The sequence below is a fragment of the Equus przewalskii genome, chromosome 30 (assembly GCF_037783145.1).
Source record: "Equus przewalskii isolate Varuska chromosome 30, EquPr2, whole genome shotgun sequence".
NCBI classification, from domain to species: Eukaryota; Metazoa; Chordata; class Mammalia; order Perissodactyla; family Equidae; genus Equus; species Equus przewalskii.
The window spans coordinates 5,081,542-5,098,004 of NC_091860.1; the positions used below are offsets into that span (position 1 = coordinate 5,081,542).

The following is a 16,463-nucleotide window of genomic DNA, read 5'->3' on the forward strand; positions in this document are numbered from 1 at the left end:
ATACATTAATATAAAAGTAATAATAGTGATGATGGTATCTGTCACTAAAGGAGCTCCAGACCCTGGGGAAGGAGTTATGTACAGATTATTTATAACTCTGGCAGGCCAACATTATTCTCAGAGTGGTTAAGGAGCTTGCCCAAGGTCACACAGCTGATAGGTGGGGTGCTGGGATGTGACCTAAGTCATAAGATATTATTTGTGGCAGTGTGACCTGAAACTTTTCTCTGCACACCCTCCGCCAGTCCCAACGGCTGCCTCCACCTAGTCCCCATAGCTGTGAAGGGAGGCCCGGGTGGTAGAGGCACGCTGCTCGTCATTATGTGCCGTGAGGAAGCCGAGGAAGGGAACCTGGAGCAGACTGTGTTCTGCCTGCAAAAAATGCAATTTCAATGCGAAGACACAAGGAGGCTAAAAGTAAAAGGATGAAAAAAGATACATAAAAGATATACTATATATAAAAATGATGCTAACTACTAATCAAAAGAAAGCTGGCGAGAGGATATTAATATCAGACAAAGTAGAGTACAGAACAAACTATTTTCAGGCATAAAAAGATGTCATTTCATAAAGATAAAGGGATCAATTAATCAAGAGGACATAACAGTTCTAAAGATGTCTGCACTGAATAACAGACCTTCAAAATACATGAAGCAAAAACTGATAAACTGCCAGAAGAAATAGACAAATCCACAATTACAGTTAGAGATTTCAACACCACTCTCTCAATGATTAAGAGAACACGTGGACAGAAGATTAGCAAGGGTGTAGAAGACCTGGACAACTCCATCAGCCCACCTGACCCGACTGACGTTTACAGATCACTGACGTTTACAGATCAACAGCAGCAGAATACACATTCTTTGCAAGTGCACATGAAGATTTACCAAATTCATTATACTCTGGTCCATAAAACAAGTCTCAATACATTTAAAAAGATTCAAGTCATATAATGTGTATTCTTTGGCAATGGTAGAAGTAAATTACAAATCAATAACAGACAGATATTTGGAACATCTCCAAATAATTATAAATTAAACAACACATTTATAACTAACCAATGATTCAAAGAAGAAATTAATGATTATCTCAATGCCTATAGAAAAAGCATTTAACAAAATTCAACATTCGTTCCTGATTAAAAACAAACAAACAAACAAAAACCCATAGGAAACTAGTGGTAGAAGGGAACTTTCTCAACCTAATAAGGCATCTGCAAAAAATGTGTACCGAGCGTCATAATTAATGGTGAAAGGCAAAATGCTTTTCTTCTCCTAAGATCAGAAATAAGACAAATGTCAGCTCTCACAACTTCTATTCAACATTGTACTGGAGGTTCTAACCAGGAAGCTAGGAAAGATTAAGAAATAAAAGACATTCAGATTGGAGAGGGAGAAGCAAAGCTGTCTTTACTCGCAGACAATATGATCATCTATAAGCGATGCAATCCACTAATAAGTGAATTATTATAAGCCTGCAGGATACAATATCAATATACAAAAATCAATTTTATTTCTATATACCACCAATAAACAATCAAAAACTAGAATTAAGAAAAAATATTATCCTTTACAATATCATCAAAAATATGAAATAGGAATAAATTTGATAAAAGATATGCAAGATCTGTACACTGAAAACTACATAACATTACTGACAGAAATTAAAGAAGACCCAAATAAATTGGGAAATATACCTTGTCATGGGCCAGTACACTCAATGTTGTGAAGACGTCAGTTTTCCTCAAATTGACCTATCTGTAGATTTAAGGCAACTCCTACCAAAATCCCAGTAGTTTTGATGGAGAAACTGCCAGTTGATTCTAAAATTCATATGGAAATGCAAAGAAGCTAGAATAGCCAAACAACTTTGAAAAAGAGCAACACCACCTGATTTCGAGACTGCTGAAATCAGGACTTCAAGCTCTTTCTTGCATCTCTTTTTAAGAGCAAAACCTTGTCCACAACTCCCCAGAAGTCTTCTCGTTGATCCAAGGAAGGGGACCGGGATTGTGGGGAGGGTGGGTTCCCAGCGGAAAATCTGGGGGCTGTTTCAGAGAAGGGGAAAAAGGACAGATGTGGGACGGGCAGAAACAACAGATATCCAGCAGGAGGGCCACTGGAATAAACAGAATTCAGTCCGAGCCACTGTGGCTTTCTCTGGTAGCTCACAATAAAACAAATGTGGTTTCAGGGGTGTGTATATGCTGAGGAAGCTACAAACCTCAGGGCCACAGAGCCCAGGAGTCAGTGGAGGGAGGATCCAGGACAGCCCTTGATGAAGATGGGGGACCGTCTTCTCTCCTGAGCCACAGGAAAAGTCCACGTGGGCAAAGCTCCCACCTTTGTTGCTCTCCCAGTGATATTACCTTTAGAATTGTCCCCACCATTCAGTGAAGAATTTCTCATATGGAATAGAGTCCAGGGCCTCGGTCTGGTGAGGTGGACAGGGCAGTGTGGCCCCATGAAGCAGGAGGGGACTGCTCTTCCCTCTTTTCGGGTCTAAGCCCCTCAGATGGAGGACGATGGAAAAGGTGGCCATTATGGAAAGGCCAGGAACCCTGGGGTGCCAGAGAAAGTCTACAAGGGAGAGAAAGAGTGTGAGAGAGAGAAACAGTAGGACTCATTTCTCAAGTGACGCTGTGGATGGGAATGGCCAACTTCCGGTAGCAGAAGGGGCAGCTGCCTGAGCAATCACGGAGCGACACACAACAAAGAAAGTACTTCATAACTTCTCTCAGAAGTAGCTGCTCTCAGAGCCCACAGACCCAAACATGGCCCCAGGGCCCCTTTCCCAACCCTCTGCCCTAGCTCACTGGCCGGGTCCAAGTAGCTAGGGAAAATGTGTCCCCATCACTGGAAGCTGACAGGTGGCTGTCTCCATGCTGTAAGGTCCGGGGAAGGCAGATTGGATGCCTCCAATATACTTCCTCACTCCAGTCTCATTTCTTGCCCCCAAATTGAAATCTTCCCAGGGCACACACAAAGATGCGTCCTTGTCCTTTGACCTCCAGAAAGACAATCCCAGTACACTGGAGTGATCATAAAATTGCAAAACGTACTTAATGCTTACTATGTGCCAGGGACTATTCTAAGTGCTGTCCAGCATTAACTCTTTGAATGCTCCCAACAACTCTAGGAGGGAGTTACTGGTATTATCCCCATTTGACAGTTGAGGAAACTGAGCCACAGGCAAGTTAGGTGACTTACCCATGATCTCACAACAAGTGGGAGTTGAGGCTGACATTGGAATCCAGGCAGTTTGGCTGCGGAGCCCACGTTCCCAGCCACTGTGTTCCCACGGAACGGATCATTCCAGGTCAGGACATGCTGGACTCTTCGGTCGTAAATAGCATTGCGTGTGAGACAGCGAGTCTAACCCAGACTTCCTGTTCTCTGTCTCTCCTCCACGGCGAGGGGAGTAAGAGGCCTGCGCGTCTTTCTATGCTCTTTTCCATCCAGCTCCATCCTTCTTGGAAATGTCTGCTTAAAGAACATACTTGGTGCCATAAGAACGCCAGGTTCTACACAGGCACAATGTAGTCTAAATCCGGAAACTTGGGACATTTCTCCAAAGAAAACAAGGACGCCGTGCTACAAACACACACAGTCAACTCACACTGCTCGAGAGAAGCCTTCGCTTCCTGGTCTTTCCCAGATTACTACGTTCACATCTCTCCACAGCTTCTTATTTGACTGCCATTGGTCCAGAGTGGTGATTTTTTTTCCAGGAAAAAGGAACATTTTGTCCCAAGGTAACTTGTATCTCCTCAGAAGACTGAAACTGCTAGAACTTTTAAAATGAGAGTTTCTGTCTAACTTGCAAGTCCATGAGGAGCAAGCCTGTGTGGGGAGAGAGAGAGGGAAAGGGAAAGAGAGAGAGAGCGCAACGCTGAGTTTCGCCGCAGTTCCGACACAGAACGCTACCCCAGAGGATATCAGACGCCGGGCAGCTATATTCAGACTTCATCTCTTTCCTTTTAGCTTTTTATTTTGAAGCAATTATAGACTCACAGGAAGTTGTGGAGATAGTAGAGAGGTTCCATGTGCCATTTATCCAGTGTCCCCCAGAGGTAACATCTTACATAACAACAGGATAATAGGAAAATCAGTAGATTGTCGTTGGTACCATCGTGTGAGACATCAGTGCCATTTTGTCATATGCGTACATTTGTGTTACGGTCACTGCAATCACGACGCAGAACTATTCTGTCATGACAAAGGTCTTCCTCCTTCCCCTCCCCACACCCTTCTTATCTCTTGGAGACCACTGATCTGTTCTCCATCTCTTTCGTTTTGCCATTTTGAAAATGTTACATAAATAGAATCAGACTATTTATCTTTAATGTAATTATTGGTACGTTAGGGCCTAAGTCTGCCTTCTTATTTTTTGTTTGTTCCCTTTATTTTTCTGTTTTTGTTTTCCTGTCTTACTTTTGGTACTTGAACATTTCTTGGAATTCCATTTTGATTTTTCTAGTGTTTCCGAGTGTCTCTCTCTGCACAGATGTTTAGGGGTTGCTCTAGGTATCACATTATGCATACATAGCTTACAATAGTCTGCTGCTGTGCACATTTTACCAGTTTGAATAAAGTGCTGAGACCTTACCTCTTTTTAAATTCTTTTACTCTCCCTTGTTTATAATTATTTCCTCGACATACGTTTAGAACCATGTTGAGCAACGTTATAACTTTTGCTTCAAGCAAACACAATTTAGAAAACTCAAGATAAGAAGTCTATTGGAGTTATCTTATTTATATTCTTTTCATTGTTCTTTCTTCCTTCCAGATGTTCTAAGAATCTTTTTTTTTTTTTTTTTTTACCATTTTCTTTCCGTTTTAGGATATGTCTGCAGGCCACAGGGTCTCTTAGTTTTCCTTCATCTTAAAATGTCTTGATGTCCTCTTTACTCATAAAGGATATTTTCACTGGATACAGAATTCAGGGTTGACTTATTTTTTTACCTTTGGAAAATGTTGTGCTGCTTCCTTCTGGCCTCCATGATTTCTGATGAGAAATCCACTGTTGTTCAAATTGTTTTTCCTCTGAGGGTAAGATATCATCTCTCTCTTACTACTTTCAAGAATTTGTCTTCAGTTTTCAGAAGTTTGTCTGCGATGTGTCTTGGTGTGCTTTTCTTTGGGCTTGTCCTGTTTTGGGTTTACTCAGCTCCTTGGATCTGTAAGCTAAGTCTTGTGCTAAATTTGGGGAAATATCCAGCCATATTTTTTCTAATGCCTTCTCAGCCCTCCTCCCCTCTCCTCTCCTTCTGGGACTCTGATGACATGTGTCTTAGATCTTATATCCTAGTCCCACAGGTCCCTGAGACTCTCCTCATTTGGTTTTTGGTGTTTTCAGTCTATTTTCTCTCTGGTTCAGATGGGATAATTTCTCTTGTTCTATCTTCAAGTTTATTTATCCTTTCCGTTCTGTCCCTGAGCCCATCCACTAAGTTTTTAAATTTGGGTTATATTTTTCAGTCTTAAAATTTCCATTTGGCGCTCCTTTCCGTCTTTTAGTTCTTGGCTGAAACTTTCTTTTCTACACTGTGTTTGCAGTTACTTGTTGGAGCATTTTTATGATGGCTGCTTTAAATTCCTTGTCAGATAGTTCTCAGATCTGTAGCATCTTGGTGTTGGTGTCTGTTGAATGTCTTCTCTCACTCACTGTGATTTTCCTCATTCCTGGTGTGGTGAGTGACTTTGTTTGTATCCTGAACCTGGGTATTACGAGACTCTGTATTTTGTTAAAATCTGCTTTTCTAGCAAGCTGTCACTGAACTGCATGGGCCAGGGCAGAGCAGAACTCTGTCCCACTGGATGGTGGCGAAAACTCTGCTTCCCATCCACCTTCTCTGACACTGGGGGAAGGGGAGGGGGCACCTCCTTTCTGCTGGGTGTGCATGGAAGTCCAGGGGCCTTGCATGGTCTCCACTGGCCCTGGGAGGGGGTTTTACAACGACTGGGTGGGACTGAATGTCCCAGATCCCACTCAGTCTTCTCTGACATCACCCTAGTGGGCAGGAGCAGCCTTTGCTGGTGGGTTGTTAGCATGACTACAGTGTTTTTCTTGGTGCTTGGCAGGGGGTAGGGTGCTTATGCTCTAAAGTTTTCCATCTTGTTAGGTTGCCCCTTCCCTAGTCCTTTGCCTAGGGAGAGCAGGCTTTTCTTGGGTTTATTTTATTTTATTTTTTTACTATTCCCATGGGTGTTCCAGGTTGCCAGTTTCTCTAGCATCCATCTGAGATAGAGAAGGCAAAAAAACACACAGGGGACCCACTGTCATGTCATTCCTGGACTCCTGAGGTCCCTGGCTGGTCTGCCTTTCCACACCTTTCAGAGTCTTCTTATGTTTGAGAGAGATATATACGTAAATATATAGCTATATTTAGCTTAATAAATATTTTAAATATTTATATTGCCAATATTTATATTAAATATTTATATAAATATTTTAATAAATATATTTATATTTATTATTAAATCTAAATACATATTAATTCTAGGGTTATTTATACTCAACAAGAGGAACAGATAGAAGTGTGTCTACTCCATCTTGGTCTGGAAACCTAATCTTTTAAGAAAAGAAAGTCTTGGGGCTGGCCCTGTGGCTGAGTGATTAAGTTTGCACGCTCTGCTTTGGCGGCCCAGGGTTTCACCGGTTCAGATTCTGGGCGCAGACATGGCACCGCTCATCAGGCCACATTGAGGTGGCGTCCCACATGCCACAACTAGAAGGACCCACAACTAAAATATACAACTATATACTGGGGGGATTCGGGGAGAAAAAAGCAGAAAAAAAAAAGATTGGCAATGGTTGTTAGCTCAGGTGCCAATCTTTAAGGAAAAAAAAAAAAGAAAGTCTGAGAAGGGAGAAACAGGAAGTCTTAGCACTCCTCTGCTCACTATAGTTTTGGGACAGTTTCTATTGTCTCCTGGGAAGCCATTTCCCCAGCATTCCCACTCAGCACTCAGTGTCTTTTGGAGACTATGGGATCTTGGAAATACAGAGCACGGTTGAAAAATGTAGAAGGATGTGGGATCACGGTGGGTACTGGTCAGCTTGTCTGTCCCCAGCAGTATGGTCAACCACACACAGACATGGCCCGAGCTCGTTTCTTTGAACTATGCAGGACAAACCAGGAAGTTATTGGCATCTGAAAAACACTGTGGTTTTTTTATTCAAAATACAAAAAGCTTTCCTTTGATTGTCCGCCAACAGCTCTTGCTGAGGCTCGTGGAGAGAACTTGCCACCCTTTGCTCCCTCAAAGCCCACCTGGTGTCAGGGTGTCATCCCCACCTCTGTGTCCCTCATCGTCCCAAGGAACCCTCTACCCCAAGGTACAAGGAGAAAGATTAGGCTTGAATGCTGCCAGCGCTCCAGCGGCAGCAGCGGCTCAGGGCACAGACCACCAAGATGGGAGCAGAGACCGCAAAGCAGTGAGCGCTCAACCTTCAACTCGCATCACACGTCGACCCGTTCAGGGGGTTCCAAACTGCTCAGCCATTTGACTCACTAGATTTTGTTTTTAGGGACTTTGAGTCATTTGCAAAATCAAGCCCTCCTTCCAAAAGTAAAAATTTGCCGTTGTGTAAGATTTTACAGAAATATCCTACTCACTATGAAAATTTTTCTAGAAGCAAAGTTATAGCATTCTTGCTGGAATGCAGGCTGTCCTCCAAGGGAACCCGTTTATTTAGGGTATCACTTCTGAAGGGATTGTTTGTCAAATCAAACCAAAACAAAAACAAGTCACCTTCCTTTAGACATAATCTCTTCCTTCAATGGGTCACAAGGATTCCTGAGGACTTCTGTATTCTTATAAATTCCTGGAGAAAGGCCAAACTTTGGGCTCAAATAAATCAACAAAAATGTGTTGTGTGCCCAGCATGGAGGTGCTGATGGAAGCAGAATATTGGTTTTAGGCCTGGAAGAGTTCATTTAGGACCCAGAGACCAGTTTCACCTGCAAATAAGTTCCAGTCTCTTTTTAGTATTATAGTTAATTACCAAGCACCTTCAGGCTAAACTTAACAAGATAGTGCAGCATTTCTGCCAATGTTCTTTTCCAAACTTTCATTCATTTATTCTTTTAATAAACATATACTGAGCACTAATTTTGTGCCTGGCACTGTTCTAGGTGCTGGAGATAGAGCACGAAAGGAAACAAAAGCCCACCTTCATGTTGGCTTACATTCCAGTGGGAGAGACATATGACAAGCCTAATAAATAAATGAAATATATAGCGTGTTAGGAAGTGACGAGTGCTCTGGAGACAAATGAAGCAGGGAAGGGAAATAGGAGTTTCCCATGGGTGGGGTTGCAAATTACAACAGTGTGGTCAGGGAGCGCCTCTCTGAGAAGGTGACGGTTGAGCCAGGACTTGAAGGAGGTAGGGAGTGAAAGCGAGGACGCTCCAGGCAGCAGTAATGGCCCTGAGATGAGAGTGTGCCTGGCTGTTCAAGGAACACCAAGGAGGCAAAGGAAAAGATGGTTTGCACTGGGCGAGCTCAGGTCAAGGTCAGGCCAAGTAGAGACAAGTCTTGCAAGTGGGGTCTTCCAGGGTACGAACAGATAGGTGTGGGAATGGGGCCTTGACCTTCCTGCCAGCTGCTGCTTTGCATTGAGATTGCAGGCTGTAGGTTCTCAAGGCTACCGTGGAACTGGGGAGTGGGGATGAGAAGGAGGCAAGTTAAAACACCATAGAGCTCGCTGTTCTTACTGAGATTCTGTCATTTTTTCCGGTAAATGACATTTTTTTCAGCTTCCCAATCGCTGCCAGCCTTTGGTTAATTTTCCTAGTTCTGAAAAAATTGATTCTATTGATTTTTGCCATTTGTTCTCATTGCTTTTATGGAAGAGACGATTTTCAGAGAACTTCACTCCATCATTCCTGCTGACATCACTCTTGGAAGGATGCTTGAGGCTGGAAATGGACATAACCAAAGTTGACTGACCAGGAATGCACCCAGACTTTTCAATGGATAGCAAATATGAGAGAGGAGTAATACTTGGCTGGATCAGGGCCCCCATGCAGCAGAAGAGTGGGAATAACATAGAATGGACAGTTTTGAGTCATATTCAAACTGACATTCAAAGTTTTTAAGGATAAAAGTAAACATGGTGAAAATAATGTTTTAGGAAGATTAATCTGGCAGTGGCTCCAGGAGTTGAGCAAGAAGAGAAGCAAGAAGACCACTTACCTTGGTCAAAGGGGATAATTGTGTACCTGGAGAAGCAATAAGAAGAGGTCGGGTGTGAGAGCATTCCAAAGGCAGCTTCTGTGAGATGGCCGATGACTGGTTTTGGGGAGGGCTTCAAAGTACACTCGTGTACATAAGTGTTTTATGGAGCTGCTGGCAGTGAGACGCCCCCATTCAAGTTTTCTTCCTGCCAGCCCAGAAGTTATGCAGCTCCCGGTGGGGTCCTTTTGGCCTCACTCTCTTGCACTGCCTGCCTGCCATGAATGACCCTCCCAGTGAAGTAGCTGAGTATCCTGGAGTTCATGGCCAGCAATTCCCCAATAGTGCTGCTCCTTGTGGGGAAGCACGGCTGGTGTTCACACAGACAGGCTCTGCTGTAAACACACGTGAAGTTCTTGAATCGTAGGGGCCCCTAATCTAAGGAAATCAATGCGCTTGTCATCCCTTTGCTGGTGGGGGCGCTGTGTAGAGAAAAAGCGGAGCCTGGCACTTTGCTGCTGGGGACCGTTGATAACCAGCACCTCTCTTCTAGGCACAGTGGCCCGAAGTAAGGGTGTGGGGAGGGGACTCACAAGACAGAGCAGGTGCTGAGATTCCCCCATGCTGCTGTCTCCAAATGGCAGATCCAAATCCTCCTTAGGTCTCTCCAGACAACCAGACAGCTAAGAGGCAACCAGAGATGCTTCAAGGTCCAGGCCACATTGGGCCAACGGTCACCTTAAAAGTGGAAAGATTGATTAGGTCAGACACTAAGGGTTTCCCAAAGTGTATTCCATGGAATTCTGGTCCCATGAGTGTCTCCTCACAAAGTGGTCTAACAAGCTGAGGAAATGCTTCATTTTCTGTTTCCTTCTAAAAGAGTCACAGTGCACATTAGTACGTTAAATCCTCTGAGAAGTCCTGCAATAAAGAAACTGAGCATTTCCTAGTCTTCAGTGACCATGGGACTCTTTTTCCTGTTGACAACCCACTTTGGAGCAAGCCTTTAACAACTGTCACTTACTCTAGTCCCTTATCTTCCTCTGGTCATTCACAACATGGCAGCCCTTTCACAGTGATGTTCCAAGGGCTTCAATCAGCGTAGGACCCTTGAAAAAATGAGAATTTCAGTTAAGCACATGGCAAGTCACTTAGACAGTCCAGATGTCACAACCCTGCTCTGCCAAACTACCCCAAAGATCCTCAACAGCTTACACTTTCTAGGTTCCTCAGTGTAAAGTGGGGTAAATAGTAACAGTACTAACCTTGTGGGATTGTGGTGAGGTTACTTAACCCACGTTCATGTATATAAAGTGCTCGGAACAGTTCCTGGCACATAGTGAGCTGCATACGCATTAGCAGTTTTTGGCCTGAGGACATTTCTTTCTTTTTTTTTTTTTAAAGATGTATTTTCTTTTTTTTATATATTTTTTTTTAAAGAAGATTAGCCCTGAGCTAACTACTGCCAGTCCTCCTCTTTTTGCTGAGGAAGACTGGCCCTGAGCTAACATCCATGACCATCTTCCTCTACTTTCTATGTGGGATGCCTACCACAGCATGGCTTGCCAAGTGGTGCCATGTCTGGACCTGGGATCTGAACCAGTGAACCCTGGGCCAGCAAAGCAGAACGTGCGAACTTAACCACTGCACCACCCGGCGAACTTAACCACTGCACCACCCGACCGGCCCCTGGCCTGAGGACATTTCTTTTTTTTATTTTTTTTTTAAAGATTGGCACCTGGGCTAACAACTGTTGCCAATCTTTTTTTTTTCTTTTTCTGATTTATTTCCCCAAACTGCCCCTGTACACAGTTGTATATCTTAGTTGCAGGTCCTTCTAGTGTGGGATATGGGACGCCGCCTCAACGTGGCCTGATGAGCGGTGCTGTGTCCGTGCCCAGGATCCGAACCCTGGGCCGCCACAGAGGAGCACACGAACTTAACCACTCGGCCCTGGAGCCGGCCCCAGGACATTTCTTAATAGCCATGTTGGATTCATTATTGTTTAAATTACTGTTGATATATAATGTTAGCATGGATCTATTATTCTAACTTTTTTTGTATAAATGTTTAAATAGTCCAAAGGAGCAAGACGTGATTACACGATGTGTGCACAGTCTCTGCTGCTGTCGCTGTCTCTCTGTCTCTGTCTGTCTCTCTCTCTCTCTCTCTCTCACACACACACACACACACACACACACACACACACACACACACGCCACTCTCTTACTCTGAATTCGTTAACTCCCATTGATCCGTGTCTCAGGCCCAGGGGCCCATTTACAGCCCCCCTGAGGTATGAACTCAAAAGATGAGAGAAAGAGAGAAAAGAGGCTTTCTTTGGGGAAGAGAGCTGTGAGGAAGGGGGTGGGGCCTGCCAATATACAGGATCATTGTTCAGTGAAGGTCCCGACAGCTTTATAGGAACAGCTCAGAGAGCTCCGGGCCAGCCATTCCCACCGAGGGAAAAAGAAGCCACTGGTCTCCATAAATCTCTCCGAGAGCAAGGTGTGTGCATCACACCTTGTGACAGTTAGAAATACTGTCACAAAGACAGCAGGAGAGAACGGATGTGAGCAAGTGGTCAGGACATTCTGCCTGGAGGTAAATGCTGGTCGGGAGGGTGACTGGCCCGCGCCTCCGGAGGGGAGAGAATGGTGGCTTTGGATGGCCTCTCTGCCGCCCCCGCTCACCCCCCTCCCCCTACTCCTGCTTTCAGGAAGCAGAGAGGACCACTCTCCCCATTAGGAGCAGACATTGGAAACCAGGCAAACAGCAAAAGCGGGGCTGCGTGTCCGCGGCTAAGGACCCTTTCTGAGAAGGTCAGCAGGCCCTGGATGGCCCAGGCTTCCTCCCAGGCCCGCTTTTCCGAAGCAATGGGGACAGGAGGGAAGCCGAGGAGACCAGGCCGACATTTCCAAACAGCAAAGCTGTGTCCCCGGCCCTCAGGGAGCCAGAATTGGTCACGCCATGGTGCCACTTTGGGAACTGGGAATTGTATGCGTGCACTCAGAAAGGCAGGCCACTTACCACCATTTGATGACAAAGAAAAAACCCTTCAAAAAACATAGGCCTCCAGTTTCATCTCCGCCAGGTAATGAATTAAAGATGACAAAGGAAAAACACGCGTCAGGGGCTTGCCTTTTCCTGGGCAAGAGAAAAGCTTCAGTTGGAATTGCTCTGCCTCCAACCTTTCCCTGTCCCCCCTGCCCTGGGACAACTGAAGCAGCACTGGACCCTCCCGAGGCCCGGTCCCAGCTCATCCACACCTGGCTATCTGGGCCTGGAATCCTGGGCAGACCCTCAATCAGAATGTGGGGCTGGGTCCCCTGTGAGCAGTCTCACATCTCACAAACAGAAAAGGGACAGGTCCAATTTAGAATGTGTCACCATCTCCTTGCCAGGCTGGGAGGGACGGCGCTAATGGGAGGGGTGGGCACCTCGCCAGGGAGGCTCAGGAAATGATACGCTGCCTGCCAGGCGGTGGGCCCCGCTCAGCCTGTTCCAGACGCTGGCTGTGCTAGCCTTGTTTACGACGCCAGCATTGCGTGTGGTGCTGAGTTCCCTCTGGACGTGCCTGTGTCCATCTGGTCAGCGTCCCAGGTCTCTACCTGCAGAGTGGGGGTGAGGGTGAGCTCTTAGCTAGCCTCCAGATTTACTGCTGCTCCAGGAGGGCTCAACTGGATCCCTGCGTCTCCACCGCATCTCCCACAGCCTGGCTCTCAGGAACCCAGCCCCAAGCCACCCTGCCATCTCCAGCAGAGCTGGCTGGTTTGCACGCTCCACTCTGATTTGTGTGTCATTTGGTTCTCTTTGAAGAAATCGTCCTCTACTGAGGCTGCTGCTGGCCTGCTGGCCCCTGGCTGCCTGGTGGGCAGCTCGTGGCTGGTGGGATTCTGCAGGCCTCGGCCCTCCTCCCGCCAGGCCTGTGGCTCTGCTCTGCTGGGCTCTGGTCACAGCGGCTGCCTCTCAAGTCAGAGGGGACATCTTCAATTTGTTCTGGAAAAAGTCCCCACAGGCAACCTGGGCCTGCCTGGGGAGCCGAAGCACAGGTTTCCAGGCACGCCGGGCTGTCACAAAGCTCAGCTCGGTCCCGGCTCCATTCAGGGGGCTGTGTGACAGTTCTTTGTGTCCAGTGGAAGATACCAAAGGCCTGTGTGAGGAAGGGGGGTCACCCAGCCGGGACGAACCATTTCATCTCGTCTCTCCTGAAGGGTTAGGCCAAGCAGGACAAAGCCTGGGTCTCGCAGCGCATTCTGTGCCCCGCGTCTTGTAGCCACGCAGAGGCCTCAGCAGAGCAGGGGCTGAGGCTTCATTCAAGAGCTCCAGCAGAGCTGTTAGCTGCGGGCTGAGGGCTTCGGAGCGCTCGGCGCTGGCCGACGGTCTGCGGCAGGGCCGGGCCTCCTGCGGCAGAGCCCGACCTGGGAGCTGCGCTGACTGCGCGACAGCCACAGGCTGCAGGGGCTCCCGCCGGCTCCAACACCCTGGCCTCGGTCGTATCTCGCCTTATAAATAGCACTCACCTGATCCAAGTGCTAAATTAAATTAGACTTAAAATAGTCACCCAGTCAACACCTGGTTTACTGCTCACGGTAACTAACAGCTCCCACGTTGCTAAATGCTCCTTTTCTGTGGCCAGTTCCTCTTTCCAAAGCTTCTCACTCGAACCGAACCCCGAAACCCCGAGCTGTTTTTCTTTTGTGCTGGGTGTAGCCAGCGTGAACAGGCAGGTCTTCGTGGAACAGTTTGGTCAACATCGGCACCCTGTGTGTGCGCATGCTCACTGCTCTCCGGGACACCCTCCGGCAGCAGGAGAGCTGACTTCTAGGTCATCTTTGCCCCTCACCCCGTAGTCCGGTTTTCCTTTGTCCCTTTCTCTTGGTCTCACAGTAACGACCTGCTGTAATTCCTGGCCCCGCCCACCCCCACCCACTGGTACCGGAGGTCCCGGCGCTCAGGGCTTGATTTCAGCTCAACGTGCCTCAGCTTCAGGCTACGGCTGAAAATCTGCTCCTCATCCTGCTGGACCACAGCACAGGCCTCTCCCCCCAGCTGGAGAGCGGGGCCCAGTGTGCAGACATATGTGTTTGGGTCTCCAACAAACGGTGATTAAGTATTGACTAAGTGTCGGGGGCACTGTACTATGAGCTGTGACCACAAGGGGAATAGCCGTGGTTCCTGCTCTTGAGGCACCAGAATCTTTGAACAAGAAGGAGATGTGGTCCTTTTTTGTTTGTTAGTTTATTCGTTCATCCATTTACTCAAGCTTTATTAAGGGCCTTTCAAGTGCCAGACACCATAAAAGAACACTCCAGATCCTAGCCTGGAATGACACCTAGTCCCTACTCCATAGGAGGCTGCAGCCCCCGGACAACATTAGGTGAACCAATGTGTGCAGCACAGAGTGCCACATATTATGGCAGAAATAAGCACAGTAAATGGTGGGAGCACCCAAGGAGGGCTGACCACAGCAGAAGGCTCCACCCACATGTTCTGGCAACGGTGCTGGAGCTGAGTTTTCAAGGGCAGTGTGGTAGATCAAAGGTGGCCCCAGGGTCTTTGCCATTCTTCCCATGGAAACTTAGACTCCAACTCTTCTGCCCTTGAATCTGGGATGGGCTAACTGGCTTGACCAATAGAATGCAGCAGAAATGATGTTCTGGGACTTCCAAGGTCAGGTAAGAAGGAGCCTTGCAATATCCACTTCCTGGCCCTTGGAACCCAAAAGCAGTCTGACTCTCCTGGGGAGGTACGTGTGGGGGCTGACTGGCAGTCCCAGCCATCCCCGCGAAGGCAACAGATGTGTGAATGACGGGGTCATGGACCCTCCAGACCAGCCCGTCTGCTAGCTGAGTAACACGGAGTCAGCTCTGTTGATGAAGAATCACCTGGCCGAGCCCTGCCAAATTCCTGATCTACAACAGATAAATTCGAGGCAGCGAGGCCTGTGGGATGGTGGGTAGATGTGTCCCTGGACCATTCTCATGTTAACGGGGCAGGAGCCTGCGGGCTGTCCTCCTGGTCCCAGGACACAGCACAGCCTGCTGCTAGGACTCCTCAAGGAAGTTTCTCTTCCCCGAGATAAATCCCCCCACCCCCCACTCTCTACTCCAGAGCCGGCCATTCTTGCATTCATTGATTCACTTGTTGATTTTTGGAAATATAATAATTTGATGTATATTCATTACACTAACAACAATTATTTACTACTTATGAGACACTGGGTTCAACACTTAGATGAATTATCCAGTTTAGTCCTCATGACATCCCCCCATGAGGTAGTTAGTGCAGCCAGTTCTGCTGTAACACTTGTTTAAAAATGAGAATTTATTCCAAAATAATTGACATATTAGGGAGCAATTTAAGCATAACGTGAATTTTGCATTTGCTTCTGTGTGATTCTGTCCCACCCACACAAAACTGGGCGAATGCAGGAGGCTGCACCTCACACACCCACCTGCCCCCTCGGCTCCCCACGGACCAGGAGCACTCTGGCGTCTGGTGTCCCGCTCTCCCCCCAATGCAGGTACCCCCTCCAGACTTCACAGTAACTCACAGAGCCACGCCCGTTCCCACAAGGTGGAGCGCCACGCTTATTTGTAGCAGTCAGTGATGTATTTCTTAGCCATTGAATGTGTGTTAATCCACGCTACTGTTTTTATTAGGTTCCTATCTTACTTTACGCATCATTGACAAAGTTCTTGGGTGTCATGCCTCTAACCTCATTTTCCCCATAAGCCCTGCAGTTTTTATTGTGGGATTTTGCAGAGAGCAGTGTTTTTTAGGAACACGTATGTCATATCGTGGCAGAACCGACTCTACTGTCATCTCCACTTTAAAGATGAGGAAACATTTAGAAAAAGCTGGTGAGTGTAGGACGCGAAACTTAAATTCCTGGGTGAGAAGCTAGACTCTGCCCGGCCGTGCTCCCCTCTCTCGAGCGTGGGAGCTGAACCACTGCCCTGCGTCTTTCCTCAGGAGGTGGGTGAGAAAGGCCAAGTGGAGGAGGGGCAGGGCTCCCGTCCCCAGGCTCCCGCGCCCTGAAACTCTGGGCTTCCCTCATGTAACGTTCCCTCCCTCTCGTTCCTTTTCTCTCCAGCAGCTCCCCTGGCTGCACTGGCCCTGACGCTCAGCTGGTAGGCACCTCCCACCCTGCCATCCTCTTCCCAGGAGACTGGAAGGTATGGCTGCCGTTTACTGTCCTCCATCTCCTCAGTGTGTAGTGCACGGGATGGCACCTGACCAGGCCTCATAAATATTTCTGGAACCAGACCAACATGA

At 47.1% G+C, this 16,463-nt stretch overlaps 1 long non-coding RNA gene across 1 annotated transcript; it reads right to left on the bottom strand.

Annotated features, from left to right (window-relative positions):
• Window positions 1-8,061: 8,061 nt before the first annotated feature.
• On the bottom strand, window positions 8,062-14,054 carry LOC139080434 (uncharacterized). Its single transcript, XR_011534944.1, has 6 exons — window positions 12,794-14,054; window positions 12,213-12,329; window positions 10,207-10,291; window positions 9,776-9,920; window positions 9,204-9,229; window positions 8,062-8,926 (listed from the first exon to the last, which is right to left on the bottom strand). It is a non-coding gene; the product is annotated as an uncharacterized lncRNA (long non-coding RNA).
• Window positions 14,055-16,463: the final 2,409 nt, after the last annotated feature.